General features: G+C 38.2%; 1 long non-coding RNA gene across 1 annotated transcript; it reads left to right on the top strand.

Moving 5' to 3' along the window:
• Positions 1 to 13,265: 13,265 nt before the first annotated feature.
• LOC147493694 (uncharacterized) lies at positions 13,266 to 14,554 on the top strand. Its single transcript, XR_015199259.1, has 4 exons — positions 13,266 to 13,365; positions 13,545 to 13,632; positions 14,186 to 14,253; positions 14,334 to 14,554. It is a non-coding gene; the product is annotated as an uncharacterized LOC147493694 (long non-coding RNA).
• Positions 14,555 to 18,517: the final 3,963 nt, after the last annotated feature.

The raw sequence follows: 18,517 nt of genomic DNA on the forward strand, positions 1-18,517 counted from the left end.
CATTTGGACATAAGCAACATACATGCACTCCATAACAAAGTAAACGAACTGCCTAAACAAACTCAGGACACCAGTTCATAAATCAACCGACCCTGGGTCTACCCAGAAATCTAGATCGGTCTGATTACAAGTTTTGAAACTATCAAACTGCCACCTACATGGAAACTAGTTCGTTATATATCATTACAACTATAAAGAAAGGCAAACTGCCCAGGCAAGCCCAGGATACTAGTTCTATTGTTATACAATCTCTTACAACATTGAAAATAGACAAAATAGTCAAAATACTTCCCAACGTACACCAAAGACGAAGACATCCAGCAGCCATGGTCAAACACCAGCAGTAATGTGCTTATCATCAGTGGGAGCAACACTGGTTGAAGGAGCGTTACTTGCATCCCCTGGTACGACAAGCACACTTATACCCAAAGCCCCACGATCATGCTCCTCTTTTAATTGAAAGTACGTCTCCTCTAGCATTGTATAGTCTCCCCACACTCAGTCATACATCCCCTGAGCCTTTCGTGCAACTGACTGACAATGCTTAGCGTACTCAGTAACTACACCAAGCTTCTCCCACAAATCAATCATCGAGCTGACCAGAAATGACCTCTCATCTACAGCGTTCTGATTTTTTTCCTCAAAGCCATCAGTTCCTTCCTATCAGCCTCCCACATAGCTCGCATGCTCACCAGCTCTTCCTTGGCATTGCCCACATTACTTTCGACATTATCAACATGTTGGACGGTATGCTTCAACTTATCATACCCAGCAAGGAACTACAAGTAGAACAATCAACGTTATGTTCGCCATTACAACAACAAGAAATCAAACAAGGTGAAGAGCTTACCAAGCAACACGCCATATCCATGGTCTCCAGAGTCATCCCCAAGTCTTCGTCTCCAAGCTCTTCCTTCTCACCATCTAGAACAATCCCCTCCAGAAGACAAGTCGCTATGGGTGCCGAGTAAAAGCTACAGTCAGAACGTTTAACCATACGCTTCTTCCCCGTCTTCCCAAAGTAGAAGAACTCGCTTCCTAGGTCGCCAGCACGCTTCCCCAAGGACCCAGTCGTAGTGTCTCACCAGCAACACCTTTTTCCTTACCTAGTGCACCACGGTCTTCAGTGTTCAGGTCGCTCCTACCCATACGATGAGGAGACCTGAACACTACACCAGTTCGCCCACGCAAACCAGCAGTAAAGCAACCCTCCGCTTTGGACCGTTTGGTGCTCCTCGAGCCAGAAATGGCCGCCTTCCGCTTACCATGATCACACTGCCGATGAGGCACAAATTCAATCTCATCCATCACAAGGGGAAGCCTCCCTTGCCCCCCAATCACCATGAGCATTTTCACATTGCCTGGACATCATGCACTCTACAAACAAACCAACGTTTAGCAAGTCAACAAGAAGGCCAACCTTTATTATTCAAAAGAAAGGAAAAGCAGATCACAAAACAAACCTGGAACGATCAAAACGCTTGGACAAGAATCTTGGAGAAGCAGCTTGAAGAGAATGCAGAGCCAATACCCCTGAACTTCTTACCAAAGTTCATCTTATGTTCCATTGTGTCCCTTCCCAAGACATATCATAAAAACATTGAAACTCTAACCGACGAGCCACATGGCTCACCGCCTCTTCAAATTCCAAACACCCGGGCAATTACCATTTTCTTTTTTGGCTGTCCAACTGTTCATATCCCCACACGTGCCACACACGTGATAAGGTCCTCTCTCAGCAGAACGCTCTGACATGGAGAGCGCTTTATACGCGTAAGACGTTCACCCGACCTCTCAAACAAATCCCTCTCAGGTCCTCTCTCAGCACAATGGTAGGACTGATTAAAGAGCAGGACGCTCAGTCAGACTCACTGGTTACTTAGCCTCACCAACTCTTACCAGGGGAAGCCTATAAAGCTAAGCAGATAGAATAACATCATGAAAGTCACATTCAAAACATTAAAGGAATATGCAAGAAGACAAAGCATGCATTTCATAAAGGCAAAAGAACGAATTGGCTGAACAAACTCAGACACCAATTTGTCTACTAACCGAGCTACTGGGACATCCCAGAAAACCCAACTCGGTTAGCCAACATTCAACGTACAGCAAAGACAAACCATTATCTAAAGCGAGCTACCCAGGTTTCCCCAGGAAACCAGCTCTAATGTATCATAGCTTACAAGATCAGAATAAGGAAAAAACTCTCACAACTCTCCAATTCAAGAAACAACAGACAAATTCTCAGTATACAAGAGATCCAGGTTGCCTTTCGCGGTATTCAATCACCAGCAACAATTGAGGTATCAGCAGCATTCACTTCCACAGGCATACCAGGAGCGACCTCATCAATATGGGACTCAATGACCTCCAGAGTAGGTGCAGAGAAGATAGGAGCATCACATGCATCTCCCAGTACGTGTACCACTGGTGTATTGGAAGCCCCGCGTTCATGCTCCTCTTTGAAAACTTTGTACTCTGCCTCCAGCTCGACATAATTAGCATCCAGAACCTTGTAAGTTTCAGTAGCCTTCTGAGCGATGTCCTTAAAATGTTGGGCATAACCAGTCACCCTGTCAAGCTCCGCCCTCGTAGCATTAAGCTCCAACTTCGCTCCTTCCAACTCAGTGCTCATCAGGATCTTTTCCAAGCAAACATTTTGGTGATGTGTCTTCAGTTCCTTGAGCTCCTTGAGGTCAATCGCATGCATGTCCTGGATATTCCTTAACTCGTCCTTCAGTTTGGTTACAGACTCCTTCTCTAATTCCGCGATCTCCTTCAACTTCTGGTATCTGCTCACAAGCTGCACACGAAAAAAATACCATAACAGTAAGCTCCTGAAATTCAAGTACGACACTAATGAGTACGCCCCGTAAAGCATCACTTACCAAACAATGAGCCAGATCCATTCGCCTCAGGTTTTCAGGAAGGTCCTTGGAATCCAGCTCCTTGCAGTTGCCATCCAGAGCCATATAATCAATCATACAGGCCGCAATCTTACTCAACTTGCAACTGACATCAGTTCACTTCACTGTTCGCTGCACCCCCTGGTCATCCACATACAGCACTTGGCAGTCCAAGTCGTCATCAGTCACGACAGACTTATTACTTGCCTTACTCGGGCCCTTCAACCTCGCAGTTGAACTGGGGTCTCAAGGCGCTTGTGGCTGGCTCTGACCGACCCTAAAGGTCTCTAGATCCAAGATGCTCAGGTCGGGCACCGCCCTTGACTAGGAACTACATGAGGTTTTACCCCCAACTCGTTCACCACCAACACTAGAGCTACCACCAATAATAAGTTCCGCCATCCTCGCAACCTTAGCAGCCCTCGGCTCAACCACATCAACCTTCCTCTTTAGCAAACTACTTTATTCGCGAGGCGTGAAATAATGGATTTTGTCCAAGTCCAACGGAGTGCTACTGGACCCTATCCCCCCTTCAGGTCACCTACTCGATCCGCCAGCCCCACCTGCGGATCGCTTCTGACCAGGACGGTTTCAGTTTCTTTCCTCCCTAGTCACCAGCTTGTCATTGATCCTCTCCATCACTGATTCACTGGAAGCTTCACGGATAACTAGGCCCCAATCCCTTTTCTTCTGACTTTTCCTCTTCTCCCTGATCGTGCGACCTCCTCTTTCCATAAAGTAGCTCACTACTTCGGGTAGTTTCCCCTACTTCTGAACTTAAGTGAGCTTTGCAAATGACTCTATCGGGTTTGGTTCGCTTTTTGATAACGACCTCTACAAAAACAGCAAAGAAGTAGTTCAAATACAAACTCAACAGTCATAACATCGAACCAATAAGACAATACACTAATACCCACCCAAAAAGTTACAAACCCTAGTGTTCACACCAAATGCCATGGCACAATAATTCCCAGCTACCAACAATGGCCTTCTCTCCCAAGCCTCATTACTCACACCATCCAACACGCTAGACTTTCTTATTCATGTTTGCAAACTAAAGTTATGAGCCCGAGATCGCTTCACAGAAAAGTGCTCAGCAATGTCAGTGACCCCCTATGAGATATTCACCTCACATTCAACAGGTCGAACACCCTAAGCAGCTGCCAGGTATTACCCACGAACTGGTAGGGCGCTTTCCCACAAAAGTTCAAAAATTCACAGGCCAACTTCGAGAACGATATCCTCATACCAGCTCTCAGCTACCCTTCACAGACTACTACCCAGTAGTTCACTGGCATGTACCTCGAGCTAAACACGTTTGCTTTCTCTCCCAGTTCGTGTATCTCCAGGTCGCTTACTTTGATCTCATAAGCTTCTCTCAGATTGGCCAAAGCCTTCACCGCACGTTTATCTACAACCCTAGGGGGCAGCCCACTAAAAGACGACCCTTCATCACGACCTGAAGTGCTAGTATCATCAGAGTCAAACATCTAATTTTTTCTTAGCAAATACCAAACCTAAACAAGAACAGCTAAAGCTGGCCTAGCTACTGGACACACAACACTAGAACAGAAGAAAAATGAAAAGCACCAATGGCAGAAGCACTAACCTGAGAAACCCTAGCCTGGCAGTTTTGTTGGAAGAGAAACAAAAAATGACTTTTCAAATCTCCAAATTTGGTTTTATACAGTCGACCCTTCAGTTCCCAATGCATATCATGATTGCCCCTATACTCTAGACAACATGCCCCTTACAGAGCTATCTTTTCAAAATCCCAGAAAACGAGGCGGTGATTTTTCTATTCACAACTACTCCGATTCTCCCACGTGCCAACTACCGTCTCACATCAGTTCGTCATATAACACGTACTGACTTCAGTAGCATGGTTGGTATTTCCATCCACGTCGGTTCACTTCCTCACTCATGCTCAACACGCGCCACTGTTCTCTCTCAGCAGATCGCTTCAATGTACAACACGACCTACTAAGAGGGGGCTATGTGAGGGAGTGATATTCCCATTCAGGAATATCATGCACGTGTCCAGCCTAACAAAAATACCATACCGACCTCATGCCCTCGTCCTCCGAGTTGGCTTCAGGGCGACTCACATCATTAACTCGCACACCCGATCTACGAGATCGCTCCGGAGTAGCTCAACTCACACATCCTCACGCAGAGCGTTCCATCTAATGACATCATCCATCTTCTAGATGCAATCATTACCAAAGCCATACTTACACAATCTATTACCGCAAAATACGAACCACTGTAACCACTCCCCATCATTATAGAATTCCTACCTACACCATCCATACACTCATTCTCAATCTCAACCATATATCTATGCTTGTTAGTACACGTGTTGTGTGGATCCTCACGTTCAGCAACTATAAATACCACCGATATGAACTACACCAAAGCTGATTCTACTCTACCCCCAGAAGTGAGAGATAGATGCGTAGGCAGTTCGCTCCAAATGAACTCGGTCTTTCCAATCTATCAACCCCTTCTCCTCCACCTTAACATAATTTGTAAAGCCCATACTAATATACACCTTTACAGTGTCATTGTCCATTGTGTGTGCATGCATGTTAGTATTGTAGCAATTGTTCTTCTCCTAGTTTTCTTGAGTTGAAGCTCTTAGTAATATTGAAAAGGATTTTGTTCTCTATTTTGAGGTGTACCTCGAAGAGGAATTAAAAACCAACAAGAAAGTACATAGTAACAAGTTCTATATGGACGAGACATAAAAGCTTTATTATTAGAATTTTGGAGTACGGTGAACTGCTTACAAGCATGGAAACTGCCCAAAATTTGAAAGAGCATATATAACAAATGTCAGTGTCACAAGCTATCATTTGCTACAAGAAAATGATACTGAGGTAGCGTTTGCCTCTACCATAGAAGTAGAAGAATTTAAAAGGGAACCCTACTTAAGAAGCAAGTCCAATCTGTAATTCATCTACCCCCTAATGACCTTAGAGCATCTCTAAGGGGTAGTAGTAATTTCTTCAAATTTGAAGACGAAATTTGGAGAATTTGGTCGCAAATTTTGACCAACTCTAAGTTGTCGCAAACATCATTTGCAAATTTGGAATAAGGCTACCTTGCGCGACATTGATACTGTCGCACGATATTACCACTGTTGCTCCCAATTTGAAAAAAAAAACTCACGCGACATTCCCACTGTCGCACCAAATTGAAAAAGTAAAAAAAATAACTCATGCGCCATTAGCAATGGCGCGCGACAGTACCATTGGCGTGTGGTGCTAGTCAAAGTCAAAAAAAATATTTGTGTTAACATTTGCAATGGCGCACAACATTACCACTGTCGCTCTGCATCCGCATCCAAAATATCAAATTTGCGAACAAAAATGCAATTGGACAGGTGATGCGACCGAATATGCTTCCACCTAGAGTTGAAATTCTAGGAAATTCTGAGTTTTGGAAGCAAATTTGAAGAATTTGGGAAGTGATACTACCACCTAGAGATGCTCTTACACCTATTGTACACTTCCCAGCCTAACTTTTTCCTACAACAGTAAAATGAAATTTTCTTCTAACATATGAGACTGGCTTACACTAACAGATCATAGCTGGAATTATATGCAGACTTAGTCATAGAACAGGTGAACTCAAAATAACACGAGCCTTAATAGCATCTCTTTTGTTATTCGTAAACATACAAAGGTATATAGTTACATAATTTCATCCATCAGTACGCACAACAGAGATCAAGTTCATCATTACGGACTCAGGGTAATACATGGTTTAAGGACATAACTAACTGACTATATTCCATCAAGGGCCCTTCCATCTATCTGGCGAGATGTGCCTCCATTACTCATCTTTTTTGCCTTCATTAAATTAAATTTTACTTTAAAGCTCTCAACTACCATCTTAAGTTTGTCAATCCGGGCTTCTAATTTGAATCCTTGTAGCAGCTATTTATCGGGATCGATCACTCCATGGTGACACGTCTCCAGTAGGGTATCAGCAGAATCGTCACTCATGTCATTGTGGTCATCGAAAGTAATGCCTCCCTTTTCCTGAACAGTGTTGTATATATTTTTGTCCTTTGATTCAGTCATTAGGTTCTTTCTATCGGTGTTTTCTTTTGTAGTTGAAGACGAAGATGGAACTTGATTGGAGGAGCTATCTGTTAAATTTATCCCTCACATGAGGATGAGGAAAAGGAGAGAAACCGATATTGTTTGTGTGAAGAAGTCTGAGTGCGCACGCGCTCAGATTGGTCATGACCAAGGCACGCCCGCGCCCTTGCCGTGAAAAAGAAAATAGTTTTTTTTTCAGCTTCTCATGAAACATGTCTATTGAAAGTTTGGATGGAAAAATAAGAGGGCGCGCGCGCTCGAATTGGCCTTGTCGAGAGCGCGCCCGCGCTCATGCCTAAACTTGTCAGTTTCTATTTTTCTACAGTAAATGTGAAATTGCAGTTTACTATAAAAATAGAAGTTAGGTTTTGGAAAACCAAATCTTGAATAGAAACCCAATTTTGAGAGCAATCAAAATTAAGAGAAAAGCTTGTAAGGATAGAAGAGTGTGTAGGAACCGTTATGGTTTCATGTCATCAACTACAAACTGTGAAAACCCATGCGCATCGGAATAAGGGTTTCTCATGATTTTGATTAGGAATCATACCTTTGATCAGCTGTGATATCTCTAAGAATATGAATCCGCAACCTCTTGATCTTCTGTTGTATTCCTATCCTTGGAATGGACGTTGTGTGGGCAACGATCTACCAGCCCCTTCTTTCTCTCTTGGCCGAATTTTGGGACTAATTGTTCTTGAGCAATCACTCTGTATATGGCTAGGAAAGAAGGGTTTCTTTATATAGGCTACAATAGGGACCATGAGGAGAAATTAGGGTTAGGTCTCCTGACGGGATTGGGCTTCCCATGTTCGCTCAGAACACATGGCCCAAGTCCGTCAACAAATGGCTTATTCCACTAAAGGCCATTATTGCACTACCGCCCTAATCCCAAATTACGTGTATTAAGTTTATGGGCTCCATATTATATGCTTGTTGATCTCCCCGTGTTAAGATATCGAATGGCCGTTGATTAAGTCAAGTTACTGACAACTACATTAATCAACTTCTTATGTCCTTGAGTATTACCACTCAACCTCATTGTCATATAAGATTAAATCCACCTGCAGGGTTTACATGACAATCCTTATGAGCTCCTCAAGGGGACATCATCAACCCGACTTCCTGCGGGTCACGGATTCCTTCTATAATCAACAGCACACTGTACGCACAAAAATGTGTACCTAGGTCTATGCAATTGATTTTAGAGTCGCCACTAACTTTATTAAGGAAAAGTTGAGTAAAACCTATGTGAAGGACTATCCCTCGAAACTAGATGATTATTGGGTTCGGGAGTCAAGGTACGATGTGGGAAGGTGTTAGGCACCCACAATTGCCTGGTAAAACCAACCTTACTTCTATTGAGGTGCAAAGTTTTAAGATAGGCAAACGAAGAAAGCTTGAAAAATTAATCTATCAAGTTGGATGATCCTCACTAAATTATTTAAAACTAATAACTATATGCTATAATAAAACTAAAAAACAAATAATCCTAATATGCAATACTAATTAAAATAAAAGAGAAAATAAAGATGTCACCTTGTTTGGAATGTTGCCTCATACTTGATTGTAGATTGATTGATTGATGATCTTGATTGATTGTTGATGAATGATTATGATAAACTTGATTTGGAATTGACAACTGTGATTTATGGATTGAAGCAGATGATTTGAGAAAAAAAATAACTTTTGGTGAAAAGAAGCTTCTACTGAAGATTGAAAGAGGGGAAAAAGAAGGCTAAAGACGAAGAACACGAAGAACTTCATTAGAAAAACCTCAAAGTCGAAATTTTACCTTCAACTCCAGATTAAACTAAAGAAATTCTACTCTAGAATGATGAACTAGAAAAGAAAAAAGAAGAAGAACACTCAAGAAAAGAAAACTACTAGGCTATTAGCTCAAAATAACTAGGTCCAGATTATTAACTCCGAATTCCTAGCTCTAGCTTGCTCTAGATTGTTTTTTGTGGGTGAATGAGACCCATATTTATAGCTTTTTGGGATGGATTTCAATATGGTAATGAATTTGATCCAATGGCTGAGTATTGATGAAGAAAAATCCAATGGCTTGATCTCTTTCTGGTTGCACCTCCTAAATCTAGTCCTTGATTCAAGAGGTGGGATAAGGGGTACGATCTTGGCCCTTGATCTTTGGATATTTCAGATGGATTAGGGAAAAAAATCAAACCCTACACGTCCTCAATGAGCCCATAATCCAGGGTTTCCAAACTTGGCTCCAAAATGGCATATTCTCTAGAATATTCTTGATGTTAGGGATCAAATCAAATCAAACAAATAAGGAAGGTTCTCTAGGTTTTTGGAGGCTTGAAAATAGTCTAGAAACACTAATGAAAAGGTCCAAATCGAGCTGGATCCACAGCCCACGAGCACGGTTCCAAAATCCACAAAAAGGCCCATTTTGACCATATTTTCAATGCTGCAAATTCCCTTTGACCGGGTCAAAATTAGGCAAACTCCTCTTCACAAAAGTTGTTCATTAATCCATTAGGAAGGTCCATGAACTCTTAAAAATACCCTTGGGTCGAAATCTTACTCCAATAATATATTGCACTAAACAGCGCGCACAACGGGCTGAAACGGGATATAGCAAGATTAGGGTTTCTGAAATTCAAAAGGAACCTAGGCAAGCTTGTACTCCTTTCGAAGGATTTTTCAAGGGGAATTCAAATATAAAATAATCTCATCCAAAGAAAGAGTGGAAAAAACGAGATTTGGGCTCCAAAGGGTTACAGGGGCATTTTGGTCATTTTCAGCTCAAAACTCATAAAGCAACGAAACTTCAGCCATAGCTAGAACCTGAGGAGGAGAGTCTAAAAACGCTAAAAGAAGATGAAAAAAAAGAAGTTTGATGTAGAAAAGAAGACTCTAGAAAGCAAATCACCTTATATGATCAAATTTAATTCAAGGCAAAATCATGAATGAATTATGCCTGGGGTGCAAAAATGGGGTGTCTACAGTTGTCCCTCTTTGGCGGAGGCTGCTTGCAACTGAACGGCAAAGCCATGGAGACAAACCATTTTTGCCAAGCTCCCGCCAAAAGATGTCATGCAATTTTTGAAAATTCATTTGAAAAATATTTTTGAAAGAGGGAATTTCCCTGGATATTTGAAATCCTCAAATTTTTTCAAGTTGTTTGTGAGGGCTTAAAAATGATTGAATATTAGTGGATGCATCGAATGGACTTATACCACGCAACATGGTAACCGGATTATCTGTGGAAGCATCAGACGGACTTATACCACAAGACAAAATATCAATGCTAGCGGACGCATCGGACGGACTTACACCGCGTAACATGATATTGGTTGATTGAAATATATTTTCTGAAAATGATGAACAACTTTTTTGAAATCAAGGGACAAATTTTTTTTGAAATCTAATATTTTCAAATTCATTTTGGAAAACTAGTGAAATTAAATGGATAGATCAATTCATTCATGATTTTGACCTAGATTAAAAAAAATCATATAATGGTGATAACCAAACACTGACGAAAGACTCACCGGGGAGAGCAAGAAGATCCACTGGGGATGGGAGATTCTAAAGATGAAGGAAGAAGACACAGACGAACACTGCTGGAGAAAATAAGAGATATGCTGGAGATGAAAGATGGATGCTGGGGATGATGATATTCAAGTTCAATCAATCAATTAATCAATTACGTTCAAGTACTTGGATTGGAAAATACTGTCACTATGAGTTCAGGCTGATCCATCCGTGAGGCTGTCAGTAAAAACTGACATTGTTCTCGCGAACAATTTTTGTGTTGCACAAAATGAAATTACCGAAATGATATTAATGATCAAGTGGTTGTCAATAGTGCGGTGAAAAACAAAATTTGATGAATATTTTCTAAGAACCCTATGGTACTAATATTCATCATTTTTTATTTTATGAAAAGTTTTTGGAATTCTTGGAAAGGTTTTTTTTTTTGTTAACAGTCAAACTGGTCAAACTGTCAAACCCAAACTGTCAAACCCGAGTCAAACTGGTGAAAACTGGGTCAACATGGTCCAACCGGCCTAACCGGGTTGAACTGGACCGAATGATAAAAAAGGTAAGGGCACCGACTTCCAAATTGCATTTGCACGGACTCAACCTCAAAACAGATCTTCAATTTTCCAAAAAGGTAAAAGGAATCTTTGAAAAATCAAACTGTTTTGTTTCCAAAAACAATCATTACTTTTTGAGGGCATCTTCAGTGCGCCAAATGTACCAAAACTCTTGGTGCGCATGATTATCAGCCACATATTTTAAGGGCAAAACTGGAAACGACCGGAACAACAAGTTTTTGCTTTAAGCGCAAAAGAATGGATTTTTCCTTTCGCGTCTCGTTCTAAAATCGAAAAAAAAGTCGGGAGATATTAAAAGAAGAAGGGCTTTACTTTTCATATTTTCTCATCAACAAAATCACAATTTGAAGAAAAAAATGAAAAGAAAAAAGAAAACAAATGCCAGTACTTGTCAACCACATCACCCAAGATGTCTAGTTTCACTTCTTCTTCAAGCATTGCACTAAAAGCTTCACTCTGTCATTCCCGTTCCCATTCCACCACTTTTTCTTCTCTCAAATGTCTCCGTTCTTCTTCTTCTTCTTCTTCTTTATTCCTCGAATCACCCGAGGTTGGTTATTACAATCTTACCTCTCATTTCCACTTCTCTTTATTTCTCGGTTTCAAGTCTTATTTGTTTTGGTTTGTTTTTGAGGCGCTTCGAGAGAAGAAGATCACTAACTCATTTCGGTTGGTGGTGGTGGAGCTGTTGTGACTTGTGAGTGCTCCGACTTTCTTTGCATCAAATCCTAATAAGTTGAAAAGTGCCAGAGAAGATATGAAAAGAGCTTCTCAAGTCAACATTTTCACACCCCATCATGCTACTTCCAACTCTTTACTTGTTTCTTTTCTTTGTTTTAGTTTTGATTGGAATTTAATTTTGAATACTATATTGTGATTTTAGGAATTTTATCTAGTGAGTTATATTGCGGCATGTATGCATTTGGGATTGTCGAGAAACCGCCTTTATAAGATGGATGGTCTTCATCCCTTTTTGGTGTTATACAAAAATTTCGATTTCTAGATTTTATGTTTAAATTGGGTAGATAAATTTGTTATGCTGCATTACATTTAATTGCAATACCCATAATTGTTTACTAAGTGGAGATTGGAATGTTGAATGTCACTCAAATGAATCTTCATATCAAAATCTAGTCCAATTTGTAATATTATTATATTAACACTTGGTTGTGGTTGTAGAATATCTCGTATGGCAGTTATGTTTATTTCAAATATTGTTTGAAGTAGACCTAAAATTGTTTTTTAGTGTTTTTGTGCACCCAAAGGTGTTGATGCATGTATTTAATGTAAGTAGCACAGCTGGTTCGGCCTTGGGTTTGCTCCCCAATGGTCACTAGTTTGATTCCCCTCAGGGCCATTGGCGAGGCAGTACTCTGTCGAATTTTCAACCAGGGCCCCGGGATTAGTCGAGGTGTGCATAAGATGACCCGAACACTCGGTTAGCAAAAAAAAAAAAAAATGCATGTATGTATTTAATGTAAGTAGATAACCATAAAAATGGTACACACATGGTGCTCCAAACTTGTGTATGGTGTTTTTTAATACATCTTTTAGTTGTAACGAATATTTCTAAGCTTACAATATTTCTATAGATTCCACACAACACAATGTGCCTACAGTTGTTGATATTTACCTTTTTGTAAATGTTCTGCGGTTCTAAAAAGGAAGTTTCATTATGCTATTTAAATCTAAAAAGACATCTATTTGCAAGTGGCTACTATCTTCAAAGATTGCTCAACATATATTGGGCTCTTTACGTAGCCTTTAGACGTAACATCTTGTTATATCTATGTCTAAATGTTAGGATCATGTCATTGCACTTGAGAAAGTAGTATGGAAGGTTATAGGCTTATAGCTGTTTTGCATGTTTATTTACAGAGGCCTTTATTGTATAGACTACGCATATCAATACATCGATAGGAAAAGTGAAGAGTTTGTTTTAGTTAATTATGAGCCTATGTTAATACTTAATAGGTTCGCTTGGGATGGCATGATGCTGGTACTTATGATAAAACTGTTGAAGAGTGGCCAAGAAGGTGGAGCCATTGGGAGTTTGAGAAATAGAATTGAAACATGTAATAATCGGGTACAGTTCTTATCTATGCAAAGCCTTAGCCTTATCTTTGGTGATTATGTGGCTTACTCAGCTTCTATCACAGGTCTTGTAAATGCATTAAAGCTTCCTCAACCTATCAAGGAAAATTATTTAGGAGTCACTTATGCAGACTTATTTCAGTTGGCCAGTGCTACGGCTGTGTAGGTCTTTCCTAAAATATTCCTTTTTTTTTACTTATCATATCCTTTTGATTAAAGAGCGTGCATTATGTTGAAAGTAAAGAATGTATGCTGATACTATTGGAATCAACAAAAGTAGTTGTATACTTCTAATTGCTTGGCAACCTTGCTTATAAAAACAACTCATTGATAACTCTCAGGAGGCTGGAGGCCCCAAAATTCCCATGAAGTATGGAAGAGTGGATATTTCTGGACCTGATCAGTGCCCATAAGAAGGGAGGCTTCCAAGTAATTTGTTGTGCATATTTCGGGAATATTTGCTTGTTAGATGGTGATAATAGAGGGTTCCTGCTTTTGAAGTTTCTTTTAAAGTAACCATTGACATATGCAACAGTATACAAATTTATGTGTCCGTTAGTTTCAGAAAAAGCTCTTAAACTTTGGACTTTGGAGCATCCTACTCAAGACCAATTGGAAACGAGTGGAGAGTCCCCAAGATCATAACCTATATATATTACGACTTCTTTTATTTACTTAATCATATACTAGAGACATAGTACCTGTGGCAAGTATTGTATTCTTCTCAATCGGAGAAGAACCTAGTTTGATTTGATAAGGGTTTGTTAAAGACATGAAATCCTTATCTTAAATCCTATGTTAAGAATTTGCTAATTTATTTTATCATAGCAACTTCCTACCTTTGAAATTGCCATCAGTTGGTTATTTTGATCATAAATAGTAATTTGTTTATTTTGATACTTTCCAACACTTCATTTGGATCCATCACTATTCCGTATTAATATACTATGAACCTGACATGTGGAGCTTTGTTTTGTTTTAGATGTGAGGCCTCCTTCGCCTGCTGGCCATGTACGTGATGTCTTCTATATTACAGGATTGAGTGACAAGGTTATACTCATCATGATACTAAAATATTCTCACTCTCTTACCCACTTCATGGATCTGAAAGTTTGTTGTTTGACTTGTAGGAAATAGTTGTTTTGTCTAGTGCACACACATTGGGAAAGTCTAGATGAGAGCATAGTGGTTAGAGCAAGCCAGAAACAAAGTACATTGTTGGTCATCAGATCATCCTTCTAAATTTGTAACAGTGTCTTACGCTCTTACTTTGATTGTTAAACTGATGACCTGTGATTTCCACGGTTCTTTGCTGCTGCACAAATAATTTAGACACTCATTGAGAAGAAAACAGTATCGCGATATTTTATTTAAGATTATTAAATTTGTGTAGGTTAAGTCTACAAACTAAACGATTTGATCTTGTTAGTCTCATACTATGTTTGTATGTTTGTATGTAACAATATGATTAATGGCACTATGGACATTTTTTTTTCAGTTGTTTGGAATGGAAGAGAACTAGTTGTTGTGAGTGAAGCAAGTTTGGATTTTATTTGCATGCATAAAGTAGGTGGATATTGCTTCTCTTGGCCCTTTAGAATCTTTGAGATGTTAGTTACTACTTTACCTCTTGGATGGTATTGTATATATATATATATGTTTTGGTTTTTAGAATATGAAAAGTTATATATCTTGATAGAGTTGATCAATGAGAATTGTGTTGTTTTAATTTTTAGGTTATGATAGGTTGTATGTGTTTTAAATGTCGAAAATGCAGAGGAGACTCTGTTCGGATTTTATATGATGATTTATCGTTGATTTATATTAATTAATTTTGAATGTAGTTCTATTAACGCCTTGTAATCTTTCTTTAATCCTGAGGCGTTGTAGTAAAGTCATTGCATTCATTTGGGAAGTTTTATTCTTGCATCCTAAAAGTAGGTGTAATATGTTTATAACTGCTCAACTTTGGTTAGATATTTTCTTTTGGTAAAGATAATGCATGTGTCTTATATTCACTTTGGATAATGTTGTAATTGGATCTTTAGCTCAAAAGGGAGAGCACTTGGAATTTGAGTGTATCTAATCTGTATTCCAAGATATGGTGGTTCAATTCCACCAAGGTCTTTGCAGATATTTTCTTAGTTTGGTACTTCAAAACTTATTTTTAGTGTTGGACAAGTATTGAAATGCAAAGCACGTATATGTACTTTGGTATGTGTGGTCTTTTAAATCTTGGAAAATTAGGTTGCATGGTGGTAGGTGAAAATGAAGAAATCTATTAGTCTTTAGAGAAGAAAACCCATGTTGTGGTAGATACGACTATACATAAGACATTTTCCAGCACCAACATGGATCTATATGCCATTTGGAATGACATATACCATTATTATGCCACTTAGAATGACATAAATATAACTTGTTTCAATTAATTTTTGGTATCATGTCTCTTATTTTTTTGTATGACAAAAAATAGGCATAATAACATCGTATGTCATTCTACATGACTTATTTGCCATATGCTTATAAAAATGACATGTAGCATTTTCCTCGTTTAATCAATATGTCATTTGTAATTACATATACTTTTACTATGCCAATTGAAATGATATACCATTTGGAATGACATATACCATTATTATGCCACTTAGAATGACATAAATATAGCTTGTTTCAATTAATTTTTGGCATCATGTCTCTTCTTTTTTTGTATGACAAAAAATAGGCATAATAACATCGTATGTCATTCTACATGACTTATTTGTCATATGCTTATAAAAGTGACATGTAACATTTCCCTCGTTTAATCAATATGTCATTTGCAATTACATATACATTTACTGTGCCAATTGAAATGATATACCATTTGGAATGACATATACCATTATTATGCCACTTAGAATGACATAAATATAGCTTGTTTCAATTAATTTTGGCATCATGTCTCTTTTTTTGTATGACAAAAATAGGCATAATAACATTGTATGTCATTCTACATGACTTATTTGCCATATGCTTATAAAAGTGACATGTAGCATTTCCCTCGTTTAATCAATATGTCATTTGCAATTACATATACCTTTATTATGGCAATTGAAATGATATACCATTTGGAATGACATACCATTATTATGCCACTTAGAATGACATAAATATATATAAATATAGTTTGGCATCATGTCTTATTTTTTTGTATGACAAAAAATAGGCATAATAACATCGTATGTCGTTCTACATGACTTATTTGTCATATGCTTATAAAAGTGACATGTAGCATAGGATTTTTTCCCTAGTTTAATCAATATGTCATTTGCAATTACATATACCTTTACCATGCCAATTGAAATAATATACCATTTGGAATAACATAAATATATATAAATATAGTTTGGCATCATGTCTCTTATTTTTTTGTATGACAAAAAATAGGCATAATAACATCGTATGGTAAATGATAGGATTTATGTTATTTTTTGTAGCATAGGATTTATTTCCTAGTTTAATAAATATGTCATTTGCAATTACATATACCTTTACTATGCCAATTGAAATGATATACTATTTGGAATGACATAAATATAAATATAGTTTGGCATCATGCCTTTTATTTTTTTGTATATGACACAAAAAATAGGCATAATAATTTATTATGTCATTTTCAATGACTTATTTGCAATATGCTTATAAAAATTATGTGCATACATAGGCCTTTTTCCAAGTTTAAACAATGTCATTTGCATTTACATATATCTTTATTATGCCAGCTAAAGTTACATAAGTACGACTTGTTGCAAACACCACATGAAATTTTGCCTCATATGACTCCAAATTGTTTGTGCATGACACAAAAATACGCATAATATATTGTATATAATTCTCAATATCATTTCAAATATGACATTATACTTTATTATGCCAGTCAAAATAACATACAATTTTATTTTCTAAAACTACTAGCCGTCACATCAAATTTGGTCCCATTTGACTCTACATTGTTTTTACATAACACAAAACGTAGAATAATGTTGTAGCTAGCCCCTCCTTTCAATAGAAAATTGATCTGGACATTAAGAAGTTTTGGCGCATAGGCATTAAGCCTGTAATTCCTCCCTAGAGTTCAAAATTTGAGCATCATATTCAATAGCCATTTTTTTGCTATCATCGGTCACAAAGTATGAACAGATATATATAACCACATTCAACTTGTATTCCTTCAACAATGTAAAGGCTTCCTTCGACAATGTAAAGGTTATTCTTGGAGTTTTTCCTTCTTTGAGCGTGTTATCATGCCTTTTCGCCCACCTTACTCATTGACATCAACTATTAAACTTTTGCCTTCATAGTTGTTATTTGCACTAGATCAGCCACATTTGCTAGTCATTGTCTTCAACACGCAACACTGTAAGGCAAAATGCAACATGCATATAAATACCACAAATGTAAATAAAAATGACAAAATCTAATACATAAAAGCATGGATTACATCAGCTGCAAGAGCATTACATGATGAGAAGGGATATAGCCACTCCCAAAACATACAAAGTCATATGTCGTCCTACAAGTTGAATTAAAAATTTGGTAATAACATGGGAGAGAGGTCCAACAATACCTCTGTTGACATAAACTTAAACTTGATAACAAAAGCTTTAATAGTCTTAATTGACTGGTTTTTTGTGCATTTGCAAGCTACTGAATGTATCAAATTTGATTTAGTAAATGAAGAATGGATGTAAATCTGAATTTGAAATAGGAAAGTAGAAGCCTCACAAACCTAGCTTGATACCCCAACAATTAATCCTTGTGCGGAACAACAGATGTGATTGTCCCATTCCAAGCCAAGTCGTTCGTCTTTGAACCACCTTGCCTTACTAACTTCAAGACCAATGTTCTCAGCGTGTCTTCTAACTCAACCGAAGAAACAAATCACAAAATTATCAACCACAGGATCCTACCATTTATTGCATCTCGTTATAAGTTTGTGCATAAAGATAAACCATATATAATTAGTCAATTGATTGAATCTCTCAAGCAAACAAATAACAACTAGACGAATACTATGCAAACTCTTTGAAAACAACAAAGAAACAATGAGAAACACACATATATGGATGCTCAATTGACATTGCTTCCGCAACAGTTAGCACCATCTTATCTGCCACATGTTCCTAATAGTATTATGAACATGGTAAAATCTCATGTCACTTTAAATATCATGTTTGCCGAATGTTTATTAAAATGGTATACGTAAACTTTTTTAAACATCTAAGTTCAATCCATATGCCATTTGGAACGTCATATACTTTTATTATGCCAG

This window comes from Coptis chinensis, chromosome 6 (genome assembly GCF_015680905.1).
Source record: "Coptis chinensis isolate HL-2020 chromosome 6, ASM1568090v1, whole genome shotgun sequence".
NCBI classification, from domain to species: domain Eukaryota; kingdom Viridiplantae; phylum Streptophyta; class Magnoliopsida; order Ranunculales; family Ranunculaceae; genus Coptis; species Coptis chinensis.